This window comes from Globicephala melas, chromosome 18, assembly GCF_963455315.2.
Source record: "Globicephala melas chromosome 18, mGloMel1.2, whole genome shotgun sequence".
NCBI classification, from domain to species: Eukaryota; Metazoa; Chordata; class Mammalia; order Artiodactyla; family Delphinidae; genus Globicephala; species Globicephala melas.
Genome location: NC_083331.1, coordinates 18812331 through 18828567, shown reverse-complemented (window position 1 = coordinate 18828567; position 16237 = coordinate 18812331). Strand labels below are relative to the sequence as shown.

Sequence of the window (16237 nt, the reverse complement as noted above, 5' to 3'; positions counted from 1 at the left end):
TGGAGTGAGAGGTCCACCAGGGAGAGAAGCACAGAACTGTGGGCTTTGCCTCACCCACCTTTCACCCCCCAGCCATTCAACAACCAGAAGCAACCTATACTATCTTATTCTGCTGCGAAGTGAGACAGATCATCAAGGCTTTGTGCCTGGGTGTCCTTGTGGCTTTGACAGTCTTGCCTTATCTATGCCTGCACTCCAGTAGGATCTAAGAGTTTTCTAGCCTGCCCTGTTAGGAGCCATGAATTACCACAATGCCTCACTTTCTCCATGATTCTTATTATCACCCAACCTATTATATATTTATTCTGTGCCTATTTGTTGCTTGTCTCCCCAAGTAAACGTAAGTTCATGAGAACAGAGATTTGACTCTTTTTGTTCACGCTGTATGCCCTCCCCAGTACCTAGAATAGCACCTGACACATAATAATAAATATTTACTGAATGAATTTTGTTCAGTGTATTTAACGTGGTTCTATGTAGTCTCCTAAATAATTGGCATCACTGTATACACTTCAGTGGCTGTTGATATCAAACAAAACCTCTCTTGGCTTTTTTCTTTCCTTTGAGTTTCAGAATGTTACTTAGGGGTTGGAATGGCCATGGGAATGTAAGTTGCATACACCTCACACTGGGCACTGGTTTTGCTGCCATGTTAGGAAAGAGAGCTGGGCACTGGGTCTTCAGTAGCCAGAGTATAAGAAAATTTATTTTCTTATTTAATATCTAAAAGTTCAAATTACCTCTAATCTAGGGACTTCTTGAATAAGATCATGCTGATTCACACTGGAGAATAAAAGATGGCAAAGAATGTACTGAGATTCAGACTGATTCACAAGTAAAAGGCCTCTTGGAAGCAACATTCTGGGAAAGGTCCCGCTTGCTCAAAAATCTTAATGTTTTGGGGTCCGAATGAGTGTGAATGGTACGGAGACTCAAGCTAGAAACTCTAGCTTCTCATTGATTCAGTCCAACAAATAATTCTAGTATATCAGATACTCCCTTCAAATATGTAATCCTGACTGTGATCTATTTTTTTTTTAAGTCAACATCGTCTCTATAGTAAAATATTTTCTACTAGATGACCCAGAAAATCCAGCTCCCTGGTGGTCAGTAGGTAGCATTCATTGAGCACCCATGTGTGTAGATTACAGCACTAAACTCTGACCTAAGGGAGTCTGCAATTTCTATCTGCCTGTGGGTATTGGTTGAAAGGAAAATAATAAGCTTACCTCTCTTTCCCTGTAAGTCTCATTGCTTCCAGTGCAAGAAAAGATGTTGACTAATACAACTGTTTAATAGATCATCTCTTTTTGTAATACAGAAACAGCTAAAATTTCTTTTGCAGATTTTGATAGAGTATTTGATATTGACCTAATACCAGTTTGATATTACATCAGCTCATTTTGGAGCCAAGGGTGGATCTCATGCCTGGGAGGGTAGTGAATCTTGTATATCTGACTCATCTTCCCCAAATACTCAAAGACCATGGTCAGGAAGATGGTTACTATGGCTCTCGTAAGAAAAGGGCATTCCACACCAAATTCTGGTCAGAAATAATAAACATGGAAAACGGAATAATGAGCTTTTTAAGAAGCCATGTATAGGGACTTCCCTGGTGGTCCAGTGGTTAAGAATCCGCCTTCCAATGCGCGGGACATGGGTTTGATCCCTGGTTGGGGAACTAGGATCCCACATGCCGTGGAGCAACTAAGCCTGTGGACCACAACTACTGAGCCCGTGTGCTTTAGAGCCCTGCGCCACAACTAGAGAGAGGCCTGTAGGCCACAACGAAAGATCCCACGTGCCACAGCTAAGACCCCATGCAGCCAAATAAATAAATAAATAATAAAAAAAAAGAAGCCATGACACATAAAAACTGAATGTTCAAAGTCAGATATTCATGTGGCTCCTGTGAAGGGCTTTGCTAAATTAAACAAGTCTGGAATAGATTAACTCTAGGCAGAGGGGTTTGGCCAAGGATGAGGAGGCCCATCTCTGGTTGATCACAGAGCCACACAAACAAGGCAGGTATGGAGAATTTTTTTAAAAATATTTATTTATTTATTTATTTATTTATTTTGGCTGTGCCGGGTCTTAGTTGAGGCATGCAGGATCTTTGTTGCGGCATGCAGACTTAGTTGCAGCATGCATGCGGGATCTAGTTCCCTGACCAGGGAATCAAACCCAGGTCCCCTGCACTGGGAGCGTGGAGTCTTACCCACTGGGCCCAGTAAGGAGAATTTAAACCAGCACAGAAAAGTCACAGATAAGAGTTCAAACCAGAAAAACCCTAAACAACACAACAAAACATACAAACAAAAAAAAGCACAAGTTAATGGGCAGAAACTTACTTATTTCAACTTTGATGACTGTCAATGCAGTTCACTTAGAACGATGAACTTCAGACCAGGTACGACCCCTTGACTAGTTATTTCACAAAGAATCAATCCTTAGAAGATGGAAGGTCCTTTCTTCTGTAAGTCATGCCTTACCCAGAAGTCACAGGCTTCTTGGAATGCCTATTAAAAATCCAAGATCTCCTGGAAATGACTTTGAAACACAATTTTCAATACTATTGACCCACCCAGCCATTCCTAGATGTACAGATTGTACGGTCACATGCTGTGTGACTGGAACAGAGGACCAGGAGGAGAGAGCAGGAACAGAAGAGACACTTTTGCTGTTGACCACTACTTTTTGTCTTTAAAGATCACATACGTCTTTGACTTTTAATTATGGAAAATTTCTAATACAGACACAAAAGTAAAAACAATAGTATAATAAATTCTCATGAGCTCATCACTCAGCTTTACCTGTTAGCAATATTTTCTTTTCTATTTCATCCATCTCTCCCTTATTTTATTTTTATTTCTGTAGGAGTATTTTAGCAACTCTCAAACATTATATCATTTCACCCATAAATACTATATCTCTTTTCTTATTTTAGCAAAAGTCACAATACTGTTATCCCCATCCTCAACAAAATTAACATTAAATATTTTTATCATCTAATATAGATCTATGTTCAGATTTCCTCAGTTGGCTTAAAAATGGCTTTTGATAGTTGGTTTGTTTGAATTGGGATTCAAGGAAGGTCCACACTTTGCATTTGATTGCTATATCCTTTAAATCTATTTTTTTAATTTATTTTAACATCTTTATTGGAGTATAATTGCTTTACAATGGTGTGTTATAAATCTATTTTAATGAGTTCATCTCCCCTTCTCTACCCTCCTGACGTTCATTGATTGAAAATTTGGGTCAAGTGTCCTGTAGTATCTCCTAAATTCTGGATTTTTCTGATTGTGTTTCCATGGTGTCATTTAAAACTTTCCCATATCCCCTATATTTTTTGTAAACTGAGTTAGATCTGGAGAAAGAATTAAATTCAGGTTACTTACTTATTTTGGCAAGAACACTTCATTAACTGTGCTGTAATCTTCCTATTGCATCATGTTAGTAGGAAGTGATAGCTTGATCGATGGGTTAAAGTACGTTTCTATAATTTTATTTAAAACTCTTAATTATAATATACTACATTCACTGTGGAAAAACTAGAAAATGCAGATAGCAATAAATAAGGAAATAAAAAGCAAGCATATTCCCACAATTCAAAAAAGACTACCATTTACATTTGGTATATGTCTTTCCAGGTTTTTTCTGTTTTGATTGATTAATCTTGAAACTTTCTCCTTTCTCTCCCTTATTAGACTAATGCTGCCCTTTTAAATATCATCCAATAAATCCTTCAGTTAACGAATATTTGGGGGTGCCTATTATTATTATTATTATTAATGATACTAGAAAGAAGAAAGGATGGGAGGAAGAGTGCAGTTTGAGCACCTGTATGTAGCAATGCTTTTACATTATGTTTTACTTATCTTCACATGACCTTCTCAGAGAGGAATTATAGTCCCATTTTATAAAAGAGGAAATTGACACTCAGACCTCCTGGAGTCTTTAACTCTGAGTCCAGAGTCCTGAAGACTTCTGATTCAAATCCAAAGTCCTAACATTCATTTCCTTCCTGAATTTTGTGATACTGATAACAAACAGGACCATTCTATCTAGTCAGTTAAAAATGTACTTGATGGGCATGGAAAAACGTAATCGTTGCTTAAAATGCTTGAGAGAGTTTTATTTGATCTTTAATTTAGCAAGGCAAACTCATTTAGGCATGAAAACAAAGTGCAGAAAGTTCTCTATTTTTCAGAGATCAAAAAAAAAGTTTTGCATGTTTTCAATTTTCTACTTCATCTTTACTGTTTATATCTTTTCTTGTGGTAGTGATAGTTAAGAGTCTTTAACTTAAAGTAGGTAAAAGAACGGAAAAGTGGATAAAAATCTATGATGGAGGAGATTGGGTTTGGTGCTATCTATAAATCCTGAGTCATACCAATTCTTACATGAGTTAATTCAAAGCAGCACAGAATTTTAGAACTGGAAGGTATTTTAAAGCTCATGTTCTGGAACATTCTTAATATATAACAAAGAGACTAAAACCCCAATGGGTTCAGTGATTTTCCTCAGGTCACTCAACTGCTTTGATGTCAAGACATGACTTGAACTCAACATCTTTGACCTTCAGTTGTATGTCGCCACTGTGTGAGTTTAACGCATTTTGAGAATTTTTCCCTCTATGAACAGAAGGAAATGCTTAAACAATCTTTTCATTACACTTAGGGAGGGCACTGGGGTTACCGGATTCAGAAGCATGTCCTACAGTTGTAAAACACGTGCCAAGAATGTTTTCCTACTATTGTGAAAGCTGAGGGCCAAAGGATACAAAGAGGGACTTCAGACAGGGAGAGAAAACATTTAAATAAGGCTACAATTATATTTTTTCTAATTTCTTTAATCCTCTGCAGGAAAAGTTTAAATAAATGTGCCTTTTAGAACCACTTTAATTCCAAAATAAAAGTAGACGAATATAAGCTGGTTTGTAATATTATATACCATACTTTTAAAAATAGAAATACTTGAATATAGAAAAGTACAAAAATGTAAAACTCACTAGGGAAAATTGAAGCAAAATCTTTTAGTATGCTAGACTTTAAAATGCAAACATGAAAGTTAAAAATAAATGACAGGAAACAGCTAATTGTTCACTCAGTAACAAGCTCTTGGGACAATGGTTTGAAGCAGCTAGATGATGTGTTTCATATCCAGTTTCCTACCATTTTGTATAAACATTGCCTCTCTGTTTCCTTCATGGATAAATTTAACCTAAAAATCAGTCTCAGTGTCTCCAGTGCTGTCCTGTTTGTAGGGCAATAATCAGTCCACAGGTTTTTGACACTTTGTGGCTCACAGGATATCCTTCAGCAGACGTGCATTACTTACCCATTTTCTAATGATATTTCTGGACTGTGAACAGGGACTGATGGTGCCATGTAGTATATGGCTATTTATTCTGGCTTCTAAGCAACTGGAATGCGAGGAACTATTTAGTTCCACCGCATTTGACAGAAGGGAACAGATTTGCTAGATGAGGTTGAAAACAAGCATGTCATAGTAGGCTGAGAATAAATTGGCATAAATGTAGTATCCTTCCTATATGTGTACCTGGTAGTAAAGAATAATATCAAATACCGCCAACTTTCAACCCAAAGAAATATTTTTAAAAATACATAATGGGGGAGAAGGAACACTGATGTACCTAACAACTAACTTCAACAATTATCAGCTCATAGCTAATCTATTTTGCCCCCACCTATTCCCCTGCCCTGACTATATTAAAGCAAATTCTAGACATCAAATTATTTTATCCATAAATATTTTAGTACTTATCTCTACATGACAGGGACTCTTTTTTTAAAAAGGCAAACACAAAACTATATCTCACCTAAAAATTGGACAATAAAAATTTAATTCATTAAACATACAGTTACTATTGAAATTTCTTGACTGTGTAGCTTGTGGAATCTTAGTTCTCCGACCAGGGATCGAACCCAGGGCCCCAGCAGTAAAAGCACAGAGTCCTAACCACTGGACCACCAGGGAATTCCCCTTCCTTTGTTTTCTTTTAACTTTGTATGTATGAATCAGTTTCCAAGTAAGATCCATAAATTGCAATTGGCCATTTCCTAAATATTTTTTAAATTAAAATTAAAAAAATTTTAATTGTGGTAAAATACACCTAACGTAAAATTTACCATCTTAGCCAATTTTAAGTGTTCAGTTCTGTAGTGTAGTACATTCACATCGTCATGCCACCTTCGCCACCATCCATCTCCAGGACTCTTTTCATCTTGCAAAACTGAAACTCTATGTCCATTAAACAACCACTCCCCACTCCCCCATTCCCTAGCCCCTTGGCAACCACCATTCTACTTTCTGTCTCTATGAATTTGACTACTCTAGAGGCCTCAGATAAGTGCAATCATACAGTATTTGTTTTTTTGTGACTGGCTTACTGCACTTAGCATAATGGTCCCAGGGTTCATCCATGTTGTAGTATTCAGAATTTCATTCCTTTTCAAGGCTGAATACCATTCTATTGTATGTATATACCACATTTTGTTTATTCATCTGTTGATGAACACTTGGGTTGCTTCCACCTCTTGGCTATTGAGTAATGCTTCTATGAGCATGGGTGTACAAATACCTTCGAGACCCTGCTTTAAATTATTTTGGATATACACCCAGAGGCAGAATTACTGGATCTTATTGGAATTCTATTTTTTTTTCTTTTCAGGGACCATCATTTTCCTTAGTGGGTGCACCCTTTTACATTCCAGAAATAGTGCACAAGTGTTCCAAGTTCTCTACATCCTTGCCAAGTCTTGTTATTTTCTGATTTGGGGGGCCTTTCTTGTTTTTGTTTTTTTTAAACAGTATCCATCCTAATGGTTGTGAAGTGGTATACCATTGTGGTTTTGATTTGTATTTCCATAATGATTAATGATGAGCATCTTTTCATTTGCTTGTTGGCCTTTTGTACATCTTTGGAGAAATGTCTATTCAAGTCCTTTGCCCATTTTTCAAACAGTTTGGTTTTTGTTGTTAAGTTGTAGGAGTTCTTTATATATTCTGAATATTAACCCCTTATCAGATACATGATTTGCAAATATTTTTTCCCATTCCATAGGCTAAATTTTCAATCTAATTGTGTCTTTTGGTGTGTAGAAATTTTAAATTTTGATGTATTCCAATTTATCATAATTTTCACTTGTGTTGCCTTTATTTTTGGTGTCATATCCAACAAACCATTGACAAATCCAGTGTCATGAAGCTTTTCCCCTATGTTTTCCTCAAAGAGTTTTTATAGTTTAAGATTTACATTTAGGTCTTTGATCCATTTTTAGTTAATTTTTGTATTTGGTGTAAAGTAAGAGTCTTAAATCTCTTTTAATCTATAGATCTCTCACTTTCTTCTTTCTCTCTCTTCTGCCTACTGCTCTCATTTTCCTCCCTGCAATTTATTTGTTGAAAAAACTCGGTTGTTTGACCTGCAGACTGGGTTTTGTTGACCGCATTCTTGTGGTTTCCTTTAACAGGTTCCCCTGTTTCACTTCACTGCATTTCCCTATAAGCTGGTAGCTAGCTCTAAAGGTGTGATTTGATTCTAGTTTTTTTGCTTTTGTTTTTGTTTTCGCAAGAATACTTCATAGGTGATATAAGCACGTCAGGAGGCACAAAGTATCTGCTTGTCTTTGCTATTGTGATGTTAACCACCACTGAAAAATAATTACTAGAATCTATTCGTTCATAAAGTTTACAAAAAAAGTGATATTTTAATTCTCTCATTCCCTTTTCACTTATTTATTGGGAAACTTCTATTCAGAGAAACTTCTCATCAACTAATTAATTACCTTAGTTTAGAGGTCATATAAGAAATAAGATAAACATTTGATTCTTTCCTTTAACAATTTTCAAAATAATGAGTTGCTTCCCTAGTAGCCTCCAAAAGTGAGAAATGTATTTTCTTTTTTGTTTTATTTTAAGCACATCATGAACTCATGAAAAATGTTTGACGTATCTCAATTCATTTTAGTTATTAATCTTATTTGTGCTCAAGTTGCCCCATCTTTTTCAGTGGAAGCCCCCTCAGTTTGACTCTTGACTCTTTTTTCAAATAGTTATATTAATCTTTGATAGCTTTCGTCCTTTCTGTAATGATAAGCTGTTCCAGGCTTTTTAAAAATATTTTCTTCTCCAGATCAAGAATCGGCCAATTTCTGAGGATCCCTGATTCCTTTTACTGAGAAATTTAGAGATGAAAACTTGCGGTATAAAACGTGCTCATTGCTACTGAATTGGCCATTACTTCTAGACCTTTTCAATAGACTTATAGTGTGTGTGTATATATATGTATGTTTATGTATACATAATATAAAATACAATATATTACATATATATAGTATAAAAGATAACAAAACATTATTAATTCAGCCTGATACTGCCAATACAGGAAAAGCTTTAACTGATCTTACATCTGTAGTCCTTTCTCTCAAACTTCACTTTATTCTCATAACACACACACACAAGCCTCAACATCACAATAGAAACATTACCATCAGTAATAAGATTATTTAGGACTTCCCTGGTGGTCCAGCGGTTAAGATTCTGCACTCCCAGAGCAGGGGGACTGGGTTCAATCCCTGGTCATGGAACTAGATCCCACATGCTGCAACTAAAGATCCCACATGCTGCAACTAAGACCTGGTGCAGCCAAGTAAATAAAAATAAAATAAATAAAAATATTTTAAAAATTATTAAAAGAATAATAAGGTTATTTAAAACAGTTTATAAAATATTTTCTTCGTTCCCTTGTCCTTAAAGTATATCTCACTAGGAATGTACAAGTAGATTGCTATACATATCTAACTTTTAAATAACACCTTTGTTGAGATATATGGATAATTCATACATCATACAATTCACACATTTCAAGTGTAAAATTCAGTGGTTTTTGGCATATTCACAGAGTTGTGCAACCATTGCCACAATCCATTTTAGAACATTTTCATTATGCCAGAAAGAAACCCTGTACACATTAGCAGTCAGTCCTCATTTTCCCCCAACTGCCCTCCCAGCCCTAGGCAAACACTAACCTACTTTCCATCTTTGGGAATTTGTCTAATCTGGATATTTTACATAAAAGGAATCATATGTGATGTTTTGTGTCTGGCTTCTTTCACTTAGCATAATATTTTCAAAGTTCATCCATGTTGTAGTATATATTAGTACTTCATTCCTTTTTATTACAAAATAATATTTCATTGAATGGTTATACTGGATTTCATTTGCCATTCATCAGTTGATGGACATTTGGATGGTTTCCACTTTTGCCTATTAGGAATAATGCTTCTATGAACATTTGTGTACAGTTTTTGCATGAACATATGTTTTTATTTCCCTTGGGTATATACCTAGAAGTGGAATTGATGAGCCATAGAGTAACTCTATGTTTAACTTTTAAGGAACCACTAGACTGTTTTCCAAAGTGGCTGCACCATTTTACGTTCCCACCTGCATTGTATGAGTGTTCCAAATTTCTCCACATCCTCTTCAACACTTGTTATTATTTGACTTTTTGATTACAGCCATCCTAGTATAGCTCATTATGGTTTTGACTTGTATTTCCCTCATGTCTAATGCTTGCTTTACGCTTAATTTCCTCTCTTTTTCCAGTGTGTTAAAGTGGAAGTTTAAATTTCAGATCTTTCTTCTTTTTTAATATAGGCATTTACAGCTACAAATGTCCCTTTAATCACAGCTTTTGCTGCATCCCAGAAATTTTGGTATGTTGTGTCTTCATTTGCATTAATTTCAAAGTATTTTCTAATTTTTCTTGTGATTTCTTCTTTTACTGGTGATATAGGAGTATGCTGTTTAATTTTCACATAATTTTTAGTATCCCAAATTTCTTTCTATATTGATTTCTATTTTCATTCAGTTGTTCTTGGAGAACATACTTTGTGTGATGTCAGTCATTTTAAATTTATTGAGTTTGATTTAAGGCCTAGCATATGGTCTGTCCTGGAGAATGTTCCATGTGTACTTGAGAAGAATGAATGAAGTGCATTCTGTTTTTGTTGGGTAGAGTTGTTCTACAGATGTCTGGTTAAGACTAGTTGGTTTATAGAGTTCTTCAAGTCTTCTATTTTCATGCTGATCTTCTATCTAGCTATTCTATCCTTATTGAAAGGGGCGTATTAAAGTCTCCAACTATTATTGTTGAATTGACTATTTCTTCCTTCAATTCTCTTGGGTTTTGCTTCATGCATTTTGGGGCTCTGTTGTTAGAAGCATACGTGTTTATAATCATTATATCTTCCTAATATTGATACTTTAGTCATTACAAAATTCTTCTTTTTATGAATAGTAAATAATTTTAAAGCCTCTTTTGCCTAATACTAATATAGCCACACCGGCTTTCTTATGGTTGTTTATATATCTTTTTCCATATTTTTCCTTTCAACCTATTTGTATCTTGAATCAAAAATGTCTTGTAGATAGTATATAGTTGAATCCTGCTTCAGTTGGGAATTGGGAGAATGGGAGCTCCAATTCGTTGGCCACAGCTGCTCAGAGTGGAGTTTTCTTTTTACTGAACTAGAGAGGGGAGAAGAGGGGAATGGGTTGTGGCTCAAGTGCCATAGACTGACAGTTCTTACTGAGATGTAGTAGATTTTCTTGAGTAAACATTTCATTTGCTGTATGACTTTAGGACAATTTACAGATTTTAAATGTTTTTTAAAAATAATTTTCACCATTTATGGTTGTTTCACTGGAGAGCAGGTCTGTAGAACTCCTCACCCTGCCATTCAGATCATCTCCTTATTTAAGTTTTGATTGTAAAAAATTTCAAACATATGAAAAAGAGAGAAACCAATATAATAGACCTTCATAAGCTAAATATTCATTTTAAGCTATCATGAAACATGTGGTCATGTCTTACCTTCTTTTCCTTCCTCCTTTAGATTATTTTTGAAGCAAATCTTTAATATCATATAATTTATTCTATAAACATTGCTTTTAAAAGTCAGTTAGTCTCTCTCTCTTTCTCTCTCTCTCTCTCTCTCTCACACACACACACACACACCTCCCTCCCTCATTGCTCAGCAGTCTCACCTCTGTCACATATCAAATATCCATACATGTTTGGATCTGTTTCTAGGCTCTCTATTCTGTTCCATTAGTCTTTTTTTTTTTGCGGTACGCGGGCCTCTCACTGTTGTGGCCTCTTCCGTCGCGGAGCACAGGCTCCAGACGCGCAGGCCCAGCGGCCATGGCTCACGGGCCCAGCCGCTCCGCGGCATGTGGGATCTTCCCGGACCGGGGCATGAACCCGTGTCCCCTGCATCGGCAGGCGGACTCCCAACCACTCTGCCACCAGGGAAGCCCCCATTAGTCTTTTTATTTATTCCTGTGCCAATACCACACTGCTTAAATTATTTTAGCTTTGTAAACTTTAACACCTAGTAGATCAAGTCTTTCCACCTTTGCCTTCTTCGAAAGTGTCTGAACAAATCTTGGCCCTTTTCATTTCCATATAAATTTTATAAACAGTTTGTCATATAGCTTTGAAGATTAGGAAAATTTGGCTAAATTTTATCAAATTCAAAAACAAAAGAATGTATGGTATTATTTTAATTCTACTAAGATTTATTTTAAATAACAGATGTGTAATCTAAAAATTAAACTCATAAATATAGACTTGGTAAGTGTCTCCTACTATAGTACATGTACTTATTTATGCTATTTGTCCAGACAGTCATTGAAATCAGAAGGCATATAGCTGCAAGTCAATCTATGGTCTTTGTGGAAGGGAAAATTTAAAGGTCCTTTATCTTCCTCTAGCCTCTAATTAAAAATTTGCAGGCTAGGACTTCCCTGGCGGCACAGTGGTTAGGAATCCGCCTGCCAATGCAGGGGACATGGGTTCGACCCTGGTCTGGAAGGATCCCACCTGCCGCGGAGCAACTGAGCTCGTGCACCACAACTACTGAACTCACGCTCTAGAGCCCGCGAGCCACAACTACTGAGCCCACAAGCCACAACTACTGAAGCCTACGCGCCTAGAGCCCGGCTGCACAACAAGAGAAGCCGCTGCAACACAACAAAGAGTAGCCCCTGCTCGCTGCAGCTAGAGAAAGCCCACGCACAGCAGTGAAGACCCAACGCAGCCAAAAATAAATTAATTAATTAATTTAAAAAAATGTGCAGGCTAGACATTTGTCACAAAAAGCAATTAGAGAGAATCTTAAAATTTAGCACTGCCTTATGGGATAGCTGAATGAAGGGCCATATAAATACATAGGTATAGAAGCTGAGTCAAATATGGTACATATTAAGGGATACTTAAAGAACCCCTGAAGGAGCCCAGAGAAGGATATTGGAAATAAGCATTCATTGCCTGTCTATTCCACTCCTCCTTCTTAGTTTTAAATCTGATGGAGCCCCTAGTAACAAAGTAACAAGTGGGATGTTAGAAAGGTGTTGATCTCTTGTCTAGATTTTGGGTTTTATCCAAATACCCACTAATAGATCTACTTTATTTTTCAAAATGCCTGGTGTTAAGGTGCTTAATTCAGTTGAACCTAGAAGGTGGGCTGTGGAGAAGTGGAGTAGCTTTGCGTCAAGTACTGACCTCGACCTCTGAGCGGAGCATTCTGTAGTACCTATCTTTTCTGCTTCTTGGACAACAGACTGAACTTGCTACTTGCCTCTGTCTACGATACCTGCCTTCCATGCTGCCAGCTCCTATTTCTTCCTAGGACTTATGCTATCTGCCAACTCCTAGGTTTCTCCTGGGTAAAATTATGCAGAAGCTAATCATATACCTAACTAGTGTACATGCTGGAAAAATTCCATGTTGGCCCAAAGAAAGGACTTGTCCACAGGCCCCACAGTTCTGATGCAAGGTTTCCTGGCACATCTGCCAACGGCCAAACCTTATGTAGAGTCCTGAGCAGTTTGATACTCCCAGATTCCTTTATTTAGCTAACAGGTGGCCCTGGATCCTACAGCTGTGACCAAAGTCTCACAGACAATCAGCCTTTTGTTGGAGTGAAATGAAGACGGTTGGCTTCCTATGAACATAACTAGAGTCCCTGATAGAGCCCTTTACATAGGGTTTTTAGGAGTTCAGTGATCCACCAGAGCTGGTAAACAGTCCATGGTTCCATTCACTGCAATTCTATAACGTTCATTTCCTGGACCCCAAAAGAGATTGGCACAAACTTTACTATGTGACTAATTTCAAGAGTAATTCATGCTACATTTAAAAGAGTGAAAGGGATGGGTAGAACTAGTTTGAATAATGTATTTATTTAGTCACTGTATCCAAAATATTATCGTTTCATCATGTAATAAATCTAAAAATTATTAATGAAAAAATAAAAAGAGTAATTCAGGGATCCCAGCCACAACAGTGACAGCAGCTCCCCCAATTGAACCAGGCAATAAAACCAGCTGGAGCGAAAGTTTGACATCAGTTCAAGTTTCCTTTATCCAGCTCTCAAGTACTCAAGACTGACATCCCTACCCCTCCATCTCTAAGGATTCTATCCCCCAAACCTAACATCCAGGAGTGAGTGAATGCAGCCTGGCGCCATTAGCCCAGAGGAGGCTTAGCTCTGTCTCTATTAAATGGTCTCTCCACAGGCAGAGATCCCTGTCTCTCTTACTTCTAGCCATTCTGTCTTAGGCACTGTGTTTCCTGCAATCGGTATGCAGAACTCTTGCCCCACACAGTTCATCAGAGGTTTGGGTGCACCAGGGGACTTCATTGTCCTGAAAGACTGGCTGCCAATGAGCACAAGGACTGACCTGGTGACAGACGGATCTCCTGAAGGGCTTCTCCTCTATTATTTAGAACTTGGGCTTGGAGATCCAGATGAAAGAACAGGAGGATGGTCTTATCACAACAGGCAGTAATGAAATGGCTTCCTAAATGGTCTCCTCGTGTCCATTCTTTTCCTCTTTTCAACTCTCCACACAGCAGTCAGGAAATCGACTGTGTCCTTCCTTTATTTAAAATCCTTTCCTGTCTCCCACAGTGTGGTCTGCAAGGCCGTGTACGCCCTTTTCGACCTCTCTGATCCTATCCCATGCCACCTTCTACCTGTGATGTGCTCTAATTTTCTTTTAGTTCCTCAAATGCCATGCTCCCTCCTGCTTTGAGGCCTCTCCACATGCCATTCTCTTTGATTCTTTGATTTATTGATTCCCACTCATCTTTCAGAGCTCAGTTCAAATGTCACTTCCTTAGGGAAGCTGTCCTTGAGTCCCCAGAGCAGATGAACTCCTTTATAGCTCTACATCCCATTCCTTCATACTCTGTAATTATAAAGCTGAGTAATTTTTAATGTCTTCCTCCCAATCAGCTTGTAAGATTCATGAGGGCAGAATCTCAGTCTATAAAGGCTCCCCGCTGGATCCTGAGTACCCACGTGGTAGGGGCTTGGTAAATATTTACTGGATGAATAAATTAACAAAAATAAATATGGAAGTTACTGTTGTAGGCTTCACCAGCTGGTGAGTACAGGTGTAGTGCTGTAAGTTCATGCACTTTCAATAGTTCCGTCACATTTGTGACAGCTATGAATTTTTTCCTTCCATGTGACATTCAGATATTAGACAGCTGCAGGAGTGGGTGACTGGCTTCTCCTCTAGTTCATTCTTCTGAGTCTCTCTCTTTTTCCCTCTGGTCCACCCAAAATACCAAGGCAAATGTGGACACACACACACACACACACACACACACACACACACACACAGCTTTTACACAGTATACAAAGGGCAAAGGTAGGTTTAGAACTCTGGTTTCTTGAATTCTACAAAAATATTTTTCCTCCTTATTTCTTTATTTAGTGAGATCTGTTAATTGGCCTCATTCTGTTAGAAAATAATGTCAATCAAAAAATAATATAATCCTCCTTTAAGAACCACAAATTTCTCAAAATTCTAGTTTCCTAGAGATCCTAATAAAAACTCAGACAACTTGGAATAATTTTCTAACAGCACATTTTGCACTCACATCCTTATCTTGCCCTTTAACTTTTCATTTATGTCTAGATTTTGTTTTCTAAAAACATTATAAGCTGCTTGAGGAGAGAGTTTATGGGTCTTCTACATTATACTCTCCCCATATTTGTGCATAAAAAGGGCTTAACAAAATTAGTTGTTTTCAGAAAGAGAAATTAAATTGAAAAGGGAAAGAAAATGAACTAACCCTTAGAACAAGTTATTACAAAATTGTACATTCTATAATTATATTTCATGTCCTATGACAAAGGAAAAGGAAGGCTGTAACAAGAAGGTAAACCTGTACTCTAGCTAGTTGAAATAAAAGCTATGTTAACTGTGAAGATAAAAGTTTCCATTCATAAGTGAAAGATGACAGATTCAGAAATTATATTTTTAATGGAAAATTATTTTCACAAACTTCTCTGGATTAAAAAGTCCTTGTGACTTAAACATTCTATTATGGCCAAATTTAACTCATTTTTTTTAAACCACTGGACCACCAGGTATGTCCCTTAACTCATTTAAAAAAAATTTTTTTTTTGCGGTACGCGGCCTCTCACTGTTGTGGCCTCTTCCGTCGCGGAGCACAGGCTCCAGACGGCATGTGGGATCTTCCTGGACCGGGGCACGAACCCGTGTCCCCTGCATCGGCAGGCGGACTCTCAACCACTGCGCCACCAGGGAAGCCCCCTTAACTCATTTTTGATTAACACTTTTTTAGATATCTCATTGAATCTTCATAAACCCTGTGAGGAGGACTCAGAGCATAAGCAATTATGTAAAAGAATATAATGAATCAGAGAAAAGCTTCCTGACTTCAGATCAAAGATCTTCTGGGTTGAGAGGAAAGGGAAAATCCAGATGGCAGTGGAACAAGGGAGAACTTGCCCTGTGGGTCACTGAAGAGGGGACTGATCTTGCCCCAGTGGGGAGGAGTGAAATGATAGAAACACCAGGTAAGTTTGTGGGAACCAAGAGGAGAGGTAATCTAGACGTGTTCTTAGAAAGAGGCCCAAGGAAACCCAAGATCTCAGAGACCGAAGGACTGTGTGGTGGGTATGAGTCTGAGACAGCTTACAGAGTCCCATGTGTCACAGTGTAGCCTGGAAGCAGTTGGATGGTTCTGTGGCCTGAGAGTGCCACAGGAGTGTATGAGGCTTTAGGTAGCACCCCACAGTTTCTGTGACTCAGCTTGGCAATGGAATGAGTTTTTTGCACCCCAGAGTCTGTAGAGAAGTTGAAAGGATAGTTGTCAAAC

At 37.7% G+C, this 16237-nt stretch overlaps 1 long non-coding RNA gene across 1 annotated transcript in view; it reads right to left on the bottom strand.

Annotated features, from left to right (window-relative positions):
* LOC115866635 (uncharacterized) overlaps positions 1-16237 on the bottom strand; it is an 85950-nt gene that overhangs the window by 52240 nt on the left and 17473 nt on the right. The window contains exon 6 of the long non-coding RNA XR_009559795.2: positions 2352-2519. This is a non-coding gene — a long non-coding RNA (uncharacterized lncRNA). The remainder of the gene's footprint in view (positions 1-2351; positions 2520-16237) is intronic.